Here is an 11,925-nt window from a genome sequence, read left to right on the forward strand (position 1 = left end):
CCCATCTCCTCCTGCTGTTTTCTAATAGCTCATGTCTTGTCTTAACTTAGGCCCCAATTCTACAAAAAGGCACATGGGCAGAATCGTGCACCCCCAGGGAGCCCGGTAGCCCCTGTGTCTACAGCACACTTCTGCATGTCTTTTTCACATGGGCAAGCCTTAGGTGCACAAGCAGCTCCATCTGGCTTTAAGGTGAGATCAAGCCCTTGAGCTGTAAGCTCCTTGGGACAGGCTCTGTCAATCACCATACACATGCATAGTGCTATATAGGGAGGCAGTGTGTCCTAGGGCACAGCACTTTGGACTGAGATTATTCCTGACTCTGCCATTGGCCTGCTGAGTGACTTTGGACAAGTCACTTCATCTCTCTGTGCCTCAGTCTCCACGTCTGTAAAAAGGGGATAATGATATTCACCTTATTTGTAAAGAATGTTGAGATCTACTGATGAAAAAGCACTAAGAGCTAGGTATTATTATTACATAATAAAAAAATAGATCCATACATCTTGGTAACATCTCAAAACGAAATGTATCTTTGGGACACAGGCCATTATAGCAATTCAGAATTATTCACATCATAAGAGTTTAAATGTTTCCATTTGCTTGTATTTACTTCATGTTTTTGTTTATAGGGCTCTTGTTTGCCTGAAATGTTTTAAATCAGCATGTGTCATAGGTTTGGAAACATTCCCAGGTGTTTTAATTTTAGTTATCAGTCATAGTTTTAGTGACCAAAATTATAAAAGGAACTTTACAGATCTTTTTTTAAAAAAATGAATGAATGAATGAATGAGGCAGTTCTTTTCCCAATGAGCATCCCATCCCATTTTGCAAAAAGAAAAGGAGTACTTGTGGCACCTTAGAGACTAACAAATTTATTTGAGCATAAGCTTTCGTGAGCTCCACCTCACTTCATCGGATGCATCCTATGAAGTGAGCTGTAGCTCATGAAAGCTTATGCTCAAATAAATTTGTTAGTCTCTAAGGTGCCACAAGTACTCCTTTTCTTTTTGTGAATACAGACTAACACGGCTGCTACTCTGAAACCCATCCCATTTTAGACATGATGTGAGAAGTGTCTAAATAATAGGCGGTGCAATGAGATCATGTGGTTACTTAATTAGGTCTATCTCTTTAACAGAACCCCTAACTTGTTGTTGCTTTTAATACATAATTATTCTTATTTATTTCTTACAGATATTATGAAAAAGTAAGCCTGGAGTGAGAGAACTGACCTAGCAAAATACAATTAGGAAGGACATTCCATTCATATGGGATGCTGTGGAGAAAGGGACTGAAACACTTTGGGAGAAGCAGACAAACGAACATCAAAGCTGGCAGTGTTGGGTGAATGAAAGGCTTGGAGTAGAAAAAAAAGACGAAGAGTAAATTTTTTTAAAGCATTTAACTGACTTACAACTCTACATGTCATTTTGAAAGAAAACTTAAACCTTATCTACACTACTGGTTACTTTGGTATAACTTACTTCGGTATAACTTACTTCGCTCAGGGGTATGAACTATAAGTTACACCAACCTAAATGCCTGTGTAGACAGTGCTATGTTGGCATGAGAGCTTCTCCTGCTAACATAGCTACTGCCTCTCATGGACGCAGGAGTTATTATGCCTATAGGAGGGTTCTCTCCCTCCTGTAGAGCATCTCCACTACAGCAGTGCAGCTGCGCCGTTGTAAGTGCTGTAGTGTAGATGTAACTGTAGGCACTTCATAGCCTAGGGTACATTGGATTTTGAATGAGACTTGAAGCCTAAATCACCTTTGAAAATGAAACTAAAAGCTTGTCTAGACTGAGAGTTAATGTGCAGCAAGCTGCGGTGTAAATCTACAATGCATTAGTATGCTGCACACTAACTGGCTAGGTGGACCCTGCCACCATGCACTTACAGATCCCCAGTGCACACTGACCTACTCCCATTTCAAAGTGGAGCACACTGAAGCTCAGTACAGAACTTTTAGTGCACAGTAGCAGCATCCACAGAGACTGTTGATAAGCAGCACATTGGTGTGCTGTAGGTTCCCAGCCCAGCTTGCCGCATAATAACTCGCAGTCTAGACAAGCCTTAAACCCCTTAAATCACATATGAATATTTTACTCTGGATCAGATGTGCAGAAAGGGGTATGCACTAGTTCCAGAGGCTATCAATAATCTGTCACTGACCCTTTCCCTACTCTTTTTAGAACATCTTTTCTGTTTTTCTGGCAGCAGACTTTATACCCCATACTAAACATAGTGGGGTTTGCTACAATGTTTTTGCTACATCAACTTTCAAATTGATTTAAAAAAAAGTTGGCTCTCAGACATATAATAACTGAGCTACACTCAACTAAAGAACATTTAATTTCCTAATTACCACTTTGTCATATTTGCTGTCACCATATTCTTAATATGACCAGATGTGAAACAAACATTTAATCATTTCTCTATTAGCAGGAAGAGCCAATGATACTGCAAGATCCAATAAAAGATATTACCTCACCCACCTTGTCTTTCAAAATATTGCCAGTGATAAAATCAAAACAAAGGGTGTCTTATTGAATAAACAGATGCATATTATATTGTAATACCTATTATTCAAAAACATATTAACCTATGCAAAGAAAGAAACTAGGGGAACAGATGATTTTGACATTTAGTATGACTCCGTTTTTTTCTTTTGTTGCGTCACGTCATTTAATCTCTCCATGCCTCTGTTTCTCCTCCCATTCTTTGTCTGTCTTGCTATTTAGACTGTAAGTAATTTGGAGCAGAGACTGTCTCTTGTAATGTGTTTGTACAGCACCTAACACAATAGGTGTCTGACCACAGTTAGAATTTATAGGCATTTTTATAATCTGAATAATTTATAATAATGAGTTTTTCAGCATTGCCCATATGTTTGTTATGTTAATTTTTTGAGTTCTGCTTGGCTGTGCACAGGTTACCTTTCACCTCACAAGGTGAGTTTGGCCATTTCCTCTCCCTTTAATGAGAAACTTCTCCCCTGCTACAGTATGTACAACTTTGTGTGGGCTCGGAATGAAATCCAGGCCCTATTGAAGTCAATGCAAGTTTTACGATTGACGTCAATGGAGCTAAGATTTCATCTTTTGTCTCTGGATGAATTTTCACCTTGGTGATCAATAGGAGATACTCCCACTGCAGAATCTGCATATTCAGTAGGAAGGGTAAAAGGTCACTAACAATTTGTTTTGTTGGGAGATTTAATCATTCACTGGAAAGAGTAGATTCTGTTGGGGGAAGTCCAGACCTTGCCAACTTGGCAACCTTGGGCGTGGAGGTGAGGCAGAAGGAGGGAGGGTGAGCTTGACTATGCACCCAGGCTTCTTGCACCCTGTATGCCCACTTTCTACTGATCAGGGCACCTTGGTCTTTACCGTCCTACTCGGATATTAGCCAATCACTTTCTGTAAATGTGAGAGAATATTATACCTCTGCCCCCCCTTTTTCTTTGCCTTGACACTAATCTTTTCCAATGGTTTCATGCTTTCAAGTATTTAGAGTCAATTATAGATGCTCAAACTATCTTTGTTTCTAAATGGCTTTTCTGTCCTTCAGTTAGAAAAAACTGAAAGGGTTTGGCAGCCTTTAAAACTGAACACACACTAGAATTACCTGGAGAAAGTTGTTGATTTTTTGGACTTATATTAATGGAGTGATATTTTCCCCTCTTGCCATGCACAGAACTCCCTTTAACATTAATATGGTTGTTGTTGCAGAATAAGTTTGACCTTGTATATTGAGCACCATGGGTTGGTATTAATATTTTCTGTACTTAACAGCAACCAGGGGAAATCTAGCCAGTCATGTTGAATGATATATTCCTACCTTTGCACCATGATCCTACTCACTCAAGAATTTAAGGCATAGATAAGGGTGTTTATAACATGTTATCCTTTTCCTTTTAACAGTGAATTATTATGCTTGGTATTGAGAATGTTTAAAAATCAATATTAAATGTTTGATCTTTAACATTTATGTTTATCAGTGGTTCAAATACAATAAGTGAACTGAAAAGCAATTGTGGAATGTTTCTGAAGTCAGGTAATCAATACATGAATTTGTTTGATTTAATCGGAATTTTTTAAAATTGCGCTAAATTAAAATTTAACTGAACAAATTCAGAATGCTAAGGAAAAAAATACATTAAATGAAAGGCTTAGGACCACATCGGTGATATTTCAGGACTGCACATATCTCCAAATCTGAGTAGAGAATACTATGAACCGGAAATCTATAAGGTTGCCAAATGTTATGAATTAATTAGGAGAGGTTTTTATATAGAACTATGTGATGCTTATGCAAAGTAGAAAGGGGATACATAGTAGGATACTAAAATGAATAAGAAGTGCTTGTTTTGACCATACCTGGTGGACTTTGCTTGGAATTGTCTGGATGTTGCAAGTCAGGATTGAGATATATTGAAAAAAGCCTTTTGGGGAGATGTAGCTAGCAGTTCACCCAACAATGCTTGACTTTAGCCAATCTTTTTTCCCCGGAACTAAAGAAATATATTTTTGTAAGCTCTTGAACTGAGATGATTGAGAGCTTATGAAATATAAATGGGTACCTTTTAGGTTAATATGTATTTTTGTAATGGGTTACCACATTACAGAAGAATCTCGTATTTTTTGTGACTGTATGGGATGAAAGAAATCATATTAGACCCACCCAAGACCCTTCCATTAGACTGGGGAAAAAAGAAAAATTTGAAAGGTAATATGATTTAAATTGTTAAAGAAAAGATGTGTGTTATTCCTCTAGCTTTGGGCATGTCATGAGTGTCCCTGCTTTATTACCTGTGTTGTTAATTACTCTAAAACGTTTTGTTGTGAGAGTACAAAAGAAAGTGTAATGAATATAAAAGGAACTCTAAAACTTGGACTTTGTCATAAGGCTATCCTTGTGGTTCAATTTTTTGTGTCAGGTTTCAGAGTAGCAGCCGTGTTAGTCTGTATTCGCAAAAAGAAAAGGAGTACCCGTGGCACCTTAGAGACTAACAAATTTATTAGAGCATAAGCTTTCGTGAGCTACAGCTCACTTCATCAGATGCATTGAGTAGAAAATATAGTGGGGAGATTTATATACACAATCTCTGGCTCTGTCAATCTTCAACAAAAAAACTTCAAAAACAGACTCCAAGGAGAGACTGCTGAATTGGAATTAATTTGCAAACTGGATACAATTAATTTAGGCTTGAATAGAGACTGGGAGTGGATGGGTCTTTACACAAAGTAAAACTATTTCCCCATGTTATTTCCTCCCACCCCCCACTGTTCCTCACACGTTCTTGTCAACTGCTGGAAATGGCCCACCTTGATTATCACTACAAAAGGTTTTCTTCCTCCCCCCCCCCTTCCTGCTGGTAATAGCTCATCTTAAGTGATCACTCTCCTTACAGTGTGTATGATAACACCCATTGTTTCATGTTCTCTGTGTATATAAATCTCCCCAGTGTATTTTCCAATGAATGCATCCAATGAAGTGAGCTGTAGCTCACGAAAGCTTATGCTCAAATAAATTTGTTAGTCTCTAAGGTGCCACAAGTACTCCTTTTCTTTTTGTGAATTTTTTGTGTGTGATGCTATGCTTATGTTTGTGACTTCGATGAAATTTACTTTGCTTCTCTTTTAAATGGGCTAAAAAATCTGTAAAAATAAGTAAATATACACCGCTAAGCCAAAAACAAGCACAGGTAGTTCAGTTTGTGAGTATTGTGATATAAGAAAAGACCATTAAAAGCCTTTGAATTGGTATATTTCTGTTTTACTCTACTGCCTAAAGCACAACCACAGACCAAATAATTGAGAAATTTTAAAGGCTATTGAACACTGGAAATGTGAAATCAGCACCAAGTTATTTAGCACAGATGCTAGAATGAAAGGAAGGGGAAATTCACTGTATTCAAGGACCTTTAAGCTCACACTTATAATTGTGTCATGTGGCGTGGTAGTCTAGTGTTTCATATGATGGGCTGTAATATAAAATACTAAGATACTTGTTTAAGTCTGTTTCCTACACACACACACACACACACACACACTTTACAAAAATCATCTTGGTGTTTCACGTGATCTCCAAGCCACACTATCAACATGTGCTCCTGATTTCACCCAGTTACACCAACTTTCATTAAGTCAGCATTTCAACAGCTTTTTAATAGCATTAAAAATTGTGCTCTGATTCCAAAGGGCCCTATGTGCATGATGCTGAGTGTGCTTACCTTTACTGCGTGACAAAGGTTTCTAATCATTAGAGAAGTGAAGTTCTGGAATAGCCTTCCAAGGGAAGCAGTGGGGGCAAAAGACCTATCTGGCTTCAAGATTAAACTAGATAAATTTATGGAGGAAATGGTATGATGGGATAACATGATTATGGCAATTAATTGATCTTTAAATATTCATGATTAATGGCCTGTGATGGGATGTTAGATGGGATGGGATCCGAGTTACTACAGAGAATTCTTTCTTGGGTATCTGGCTGGTGAATCTTGCCCATATGCTCAGGGTTCAGCTGATCGCCATATTTGGGGTCGGGAAGGAATTTTCCTCCAGGGCAGATTGGAAGAGGCCCTGGGGGGTTTTCGTCATCCTCTATAGCATGGGGAAAGGGTCACTTGCTGGAGGATTCTGTGCACCTTGAAGTCTTTAAACCATGATTTGAGAACTTCAATAGCTCAGACATAGGTGAGAGGTTTATCGCAGGAGTGGGTGGGTGAGATTCTGTGGCCTGCATTGTGCCGGAGGTCAGACTAGATGATCATAATGGTCCCTTCTGACCTTAATATCTATGAATCTACAAGGGCACTGAGTAATGCTCAGCACTGGGACTTAAATTTAGCTGGGCTAAACACAAAAATAGCGCCCAAATTCTAAAGTCTTGGAGGCTTGCTTCAGTTTAGAGCATCACTTACATGTACAGAAGCTTATCTGACTCATAGATGAACTAGGGTCCTGATCCAGACAGGCACTTAAGCACAAGTGTAACTTTAAAACCATGGTCAGTCGCATTAATAGCTTCACGAGCACGCATAGTGGAACTGCACATGTGCATAAAGATACACTCATATTTAGTTCTTTGATGGATTGGGGCTGTGGAGACCTGGGAAATATCTGTACATTTTTTTATGAATATTGTACATGCTTCTGCATGGTTATGATGAGTAAATTGTTAGGGGATTAGATAAAAAGGGGACTCAAGCAGGAAAGGGAACAATGGCCTATTGACCCTAATAACAAAGTGTGCAGATGACACAAACATTGGGGGAGTAGTAAATAATGAAAAGGACAAGTCACTGCTAGAGTGATCTGGATTTCTTGGTTAACGGGGAGCAAGCAAACAATATGAATTTCAATATGGCTAAATGAAAATTTGTATATATATATATATAGGAACAAAGAATGTAGATTATACTTACAGGGTCAGGACTCTATCCTGGGAAGCAGTGACTTTGAAAAAGATTTGGGCGGGGATCATGGTGGATAATCAGTTGAACATGAATTCCCAGTGTGATTGTGGGGCCAATAAACTCAAAGCGCTCCTTGGATAGATAAACAGGGAAATATTGAAAGGTTATTTTTACCTCTGTATTTTGCACTGGTGCACCCACTGCTAGAATACTGTGTGAGTTCTGGTGCCCACAATTCAAGAAGGATGTTGATAAATTTGAGAGGGTTCAGACAAGATTAAGGGATTGGAAAACATGCCTTTTAATGATAGGCTCAACAAGCCCAATCTAGTTAGCTTAACAAAGAGAAGGTTAAGGGTGGCTTGATTAAGTTTATAAGCATCTACACATGGGAAACAAATATTTAATAATGGGCTCTTCAATCTAGCAGAGAAAGACATAATCCAATAGCTAGCTAGATTAAGGCATAATTAAGCTTTTGACCGTGAAGGTAATTAACCATTGGCACAATTTACAAAAGGTTGTAGTGGATTCTCCATCAATGCCAATTTTTAAAATCTAGATGGGATGTTTTGCTAAAAGACATGCTGTCCAAGTTACTTTAGGAGGAGTTCTATAGCCTATGTTATATAGGAGAGCAGACTAGATGATCACAGTGGTCCCTTCTGATCCCTCCCCTCATCTCCTGCTCATCTCCTCCCCATACTGTGTTGCTCAGGACAGCAGTGTGGGAGCTGATCTTGTCTGTGAAGACTGAGGCAAAAAAAGCATTCAGTATTTCAGCTTTTTTCCACGTCACCTGTCACTAGGTTGCCTCCCCCATTCATTAAGCATCTCACACTTTCCATGACCTTCTTCTTGTTGCTAACATACCTGTAGAAACCCTTCTTGTTACCCTTCACATCCCTTGTTAGCTTCAACTCCAGTTGTATTTTGGCCTTCCTGATTACACCTCTGCATGCTCGAGCAATATTTTTATACTCCTGCCTAGTCATCTGACCAAGTTTCCACTTCTTCTAAGCTTCTTTTTTGTGTTTAAGCTCACCAAAGATTTCACTGTTAAGCTAAGCTGGTCGCCTGCCATATTTGCTATTCTTTCTGCACATCGGGATGGTTTGTTCCTGAGCCCTCAATAAGGCTTTTTTAAAATACAGCCAGCTCTTCTGGACTCCTTTCTCCCACATATTAGCCTCCCAGGGGATCCTGCCCATCAGTTCCCTATGGAGTCTAAGGCTGCTTTTCTGAAGTCCAGGGTCTGTATTTTGCTACTCTCCTTTCCTCCTTTTGTGAGGATCCTGAACTCAACCATCTCACAGTCACTGCTTCCCTGGTTTCCTACCAATTCTTCCCTGTTTATGAGCAGCAGGTCAAGAGGAGCACGGCCCCTAGTTGGTTCCTCCAGTAGTTGCACCAGGGATTGTCCCCATCACTCTCCAAAAGCTTCCTGGATTGTCTGTGCCCTGCTGTATTGCTCTCCCAGCAGATGTCAGGGTGATTGAAGTTCCCCATTAGAACCATGGCCCGTGTTCTGGAAATTTCAGTTAATAGTCTGAAGAAAGCCTCATTTACCTCATCCTCCTGGTCCCGTGGTCTATAGCACACGCCCACCACGACATCACACTTGTTGCTTTCGCTTCTAAACTTAATACTCTTAAAACTTAATACTAACAAATACTCTCAACAGGCTTTTCTCCAGTTTCATACTGGAGCGCTGAGCAATCAAACTGCTCTCTTACATACAGTGCAACTCCTCCACCTTTCCTCCCCTGCCTGTCCCCTGATTCAGATGTGGAGTTTTTTCCAAAACCAAAAAAATTCATTTATTGAAAAAAACAACAACAACCCCCCCCCCCACAACTCCTGAAGAAATACATCTGGCATGACACATCTGTGCGGTGTGGGAGGAAGTAAGGGGGCGGGGTGGGGAACAGAAAAATCACAGATTTGCATATGTCCTGTCATCATATTCAGACTTCCTGTCTGAAGTGCCGTGCAATGAGAGCTGCACTTCAGGCTGGCTAAAATGCATGGTGATGGGGGTTGAGTGCAGTGGCTAAGGGTCATAGTTTGCAGGGCTGGGCGGTGAAGGTAAAGGTGTTAGTAGGCAGGCAGGACCAGATTACCAAAAGATCAGAGACCAAGACAGGCCAGAGAACAAACTGGGAGTCAGGTGTTAGGCAGACAGGGTCAGGTTACCAGAAGATGAGTAGCAAGGAGCAGGCATTGTAAGTAGTCCTAAGTAGGGAAATCCCAGGTGCATGAACAACTTCCTGTTCCTGTGCTGGGTTTAGAAGCTGGGAACCAATCAGGACCCCCAGTGTTCTGCCATTGGATTCCAGGACTGATGTCCTATGTCAGAGTTCAGCTTCTATTTTGCAACTGCTAGCAGATCCCCAAATAGCTGGTTACTAAGAGCCCTATGGCCCAGGATTTATAACCAGCAGTCCTTGATGTGTTAGCTCCATAGTGTCTCTTTTGTCACACAGTTCCCTCTGGCCTGCTCCTGAGGGAATCAGGTGTATAAGTGAAAGGGCTTCTATTACCTGAACTCCACTGGCACCCTTAACTCTTGTGATGCAGGCCAGTCCCTCCTCTCCATTTTTGTTCCCACTTTACACATTGTGGCCTCTTGGTGTCTTACAAGGGTAGCCCCTTTTCCAATGTCCAAGCTCCCCACACCCTAAACACCCACCTGATGTCTATGCCTTGACACCAGACTGAGTCCCTGCAGTTTTGCCTGCCATCTGTCTCCCACAGTAAGGTTTTATGTCCCACTTTACATATGGGCAAACTCTTCTTATGTGACCTATCTCTCCCCATTAGTAACACACTCTTAACTGGGCTTTCTGGGGCCCAACTAGCTTTTTCTTCTCTGGCCCCAACAGCTGATGACAGTTTCCTTACGCAGGATTTCCAACATGGTTTGTTGCTGCTCCTCTACCCAGGCCAGTTGCTCAGTAAATCCAGCTTCAGATCTTTCTGTTTTCATTGGGTCCCCTGGATTTGTCAGAGGACTGCCGGGATCCATTTTGATGGAGAAATTACCTATTCCAGCAGCTGGGGCAGGAACTCTGGCAACCACATCTGTGCCCCCACAGATTGGCTTGGGAGAAAATAAATTCTCCTGGCAAAGAGGACTTCCATGTATTTCGGCTCCATCCCCCATATTCCCTCTTTCCCCTTATTCCAGGGGCCAGTCAGATCCCAGTTCTGATACCTCTATTTGGTGGGACACACTCACTCTTGGAGCACCCCATTGCCTCTGTGTATAATTTTGCCAGCATCCTTGGCTCCAGGATCTCCTGCAGGCTGTCTGCCTTTTGCCATGTTTTCTGTGGCTCAATCTTCCTGCCAAGTCACAAGTTCAAATTCCTTTTGGAGTAACTGCTAAGTCATGGGTCATGCTGAGCCACGCTTGCCTTAAAGGGCCAGCTGGCCTGTGCCAGTGCCATATAACTAGTGATGGGAGAATGGACTCAAAACTTCACCCTGAACTCAGCTAAATATCTTTTATGATTTGGCAAGGGTTGGGTAAGCATGTTTCCACAACCCATGTAAATATTCTTTCTCCGAAGAAAGGAGATTGGTGGATGGTCTCAATGTGGCCCATACAGCCCCCCCACTATCTTCCTCACTCTCCTCGCTGGCTTTCTCTCAAGATCTTCCTTTCGCATCTCTATTAGCAGGCCTTCTGGATGCTCACTTTGCCACCTCATCTGTGACCCTCCAAATGCTTGTGCCTCTTGCTAATGTCTTTCACTGGCTCCCTAATTAGCTACAAATCAGGTTAAAGATTCTGGCTGACTAGGTTTTTTAAAAAACTCATCATGCAGTTACAAAGAACCATGGGCATCAGCCATCCATTTAAAAATAAATAAATGTCACTTAAAATGGGTTAATCTTGAGCATTTCTGTAGATGTTAGAAAAAATGTTAAGTGGAATGGTTATTGCAAAAGGCAGCTCATTTCAACTTGAAAAAAGAACTGTGGCTGGTAGCAGTTGAATGCATGTGTCTTTATTGCATCGACATGCAGATGCCTCTAAGAGATCAAAAAATTCCCAAGGAAACCAAGTTCAGCAAATAGTTCATACTTTCTAGTGTGAGCAGAACCAAATAACTCAGTCAGCTTAAGGAGCAACACTGATTTTGCCAGCTGAGAATCTGGTCCATAGAGCTTTTGTGAAACAATTATGTGGGAATCCGTATTTTTGAATATCTACAGGAGCAGGTGAGTGGCCAGTTTGATTAAACATATGCTACTACCACTTATTATAAATCTGCTTCTGTCAACGCTTTTGACAAAGCATCAGTAAAGTATGCCATGGAATATTAAGCTAAACGCTTCATGTATTAATTACTGTGTTACATTGAGTATTTCTCTATTAGCATTTGTCTGCCTTTTTATTTCAATGACAGCACCCCTTGCTATTTTATAATAGTACATGGTAATGAAGTTATTGTTTACTTATAGGATAATAAATTACCTTATTATGAAT

The sequence above is a fragment of the Dermochelys coriacea genome, chromosome 9, assembly GCF_009764565.3.
Source record: "Dermochelys coriacea isolate rDerCor1 chromosome 9, rDerCor1.pri.v4, whole genome shotgun sequence".
In the NCBI taxonomy this organism is placed as follows: Eukaryota; Metazoa; Chordata; order Testudines; family Dermochelyidae; genus Dermochelys; species Dermochelys coriacea.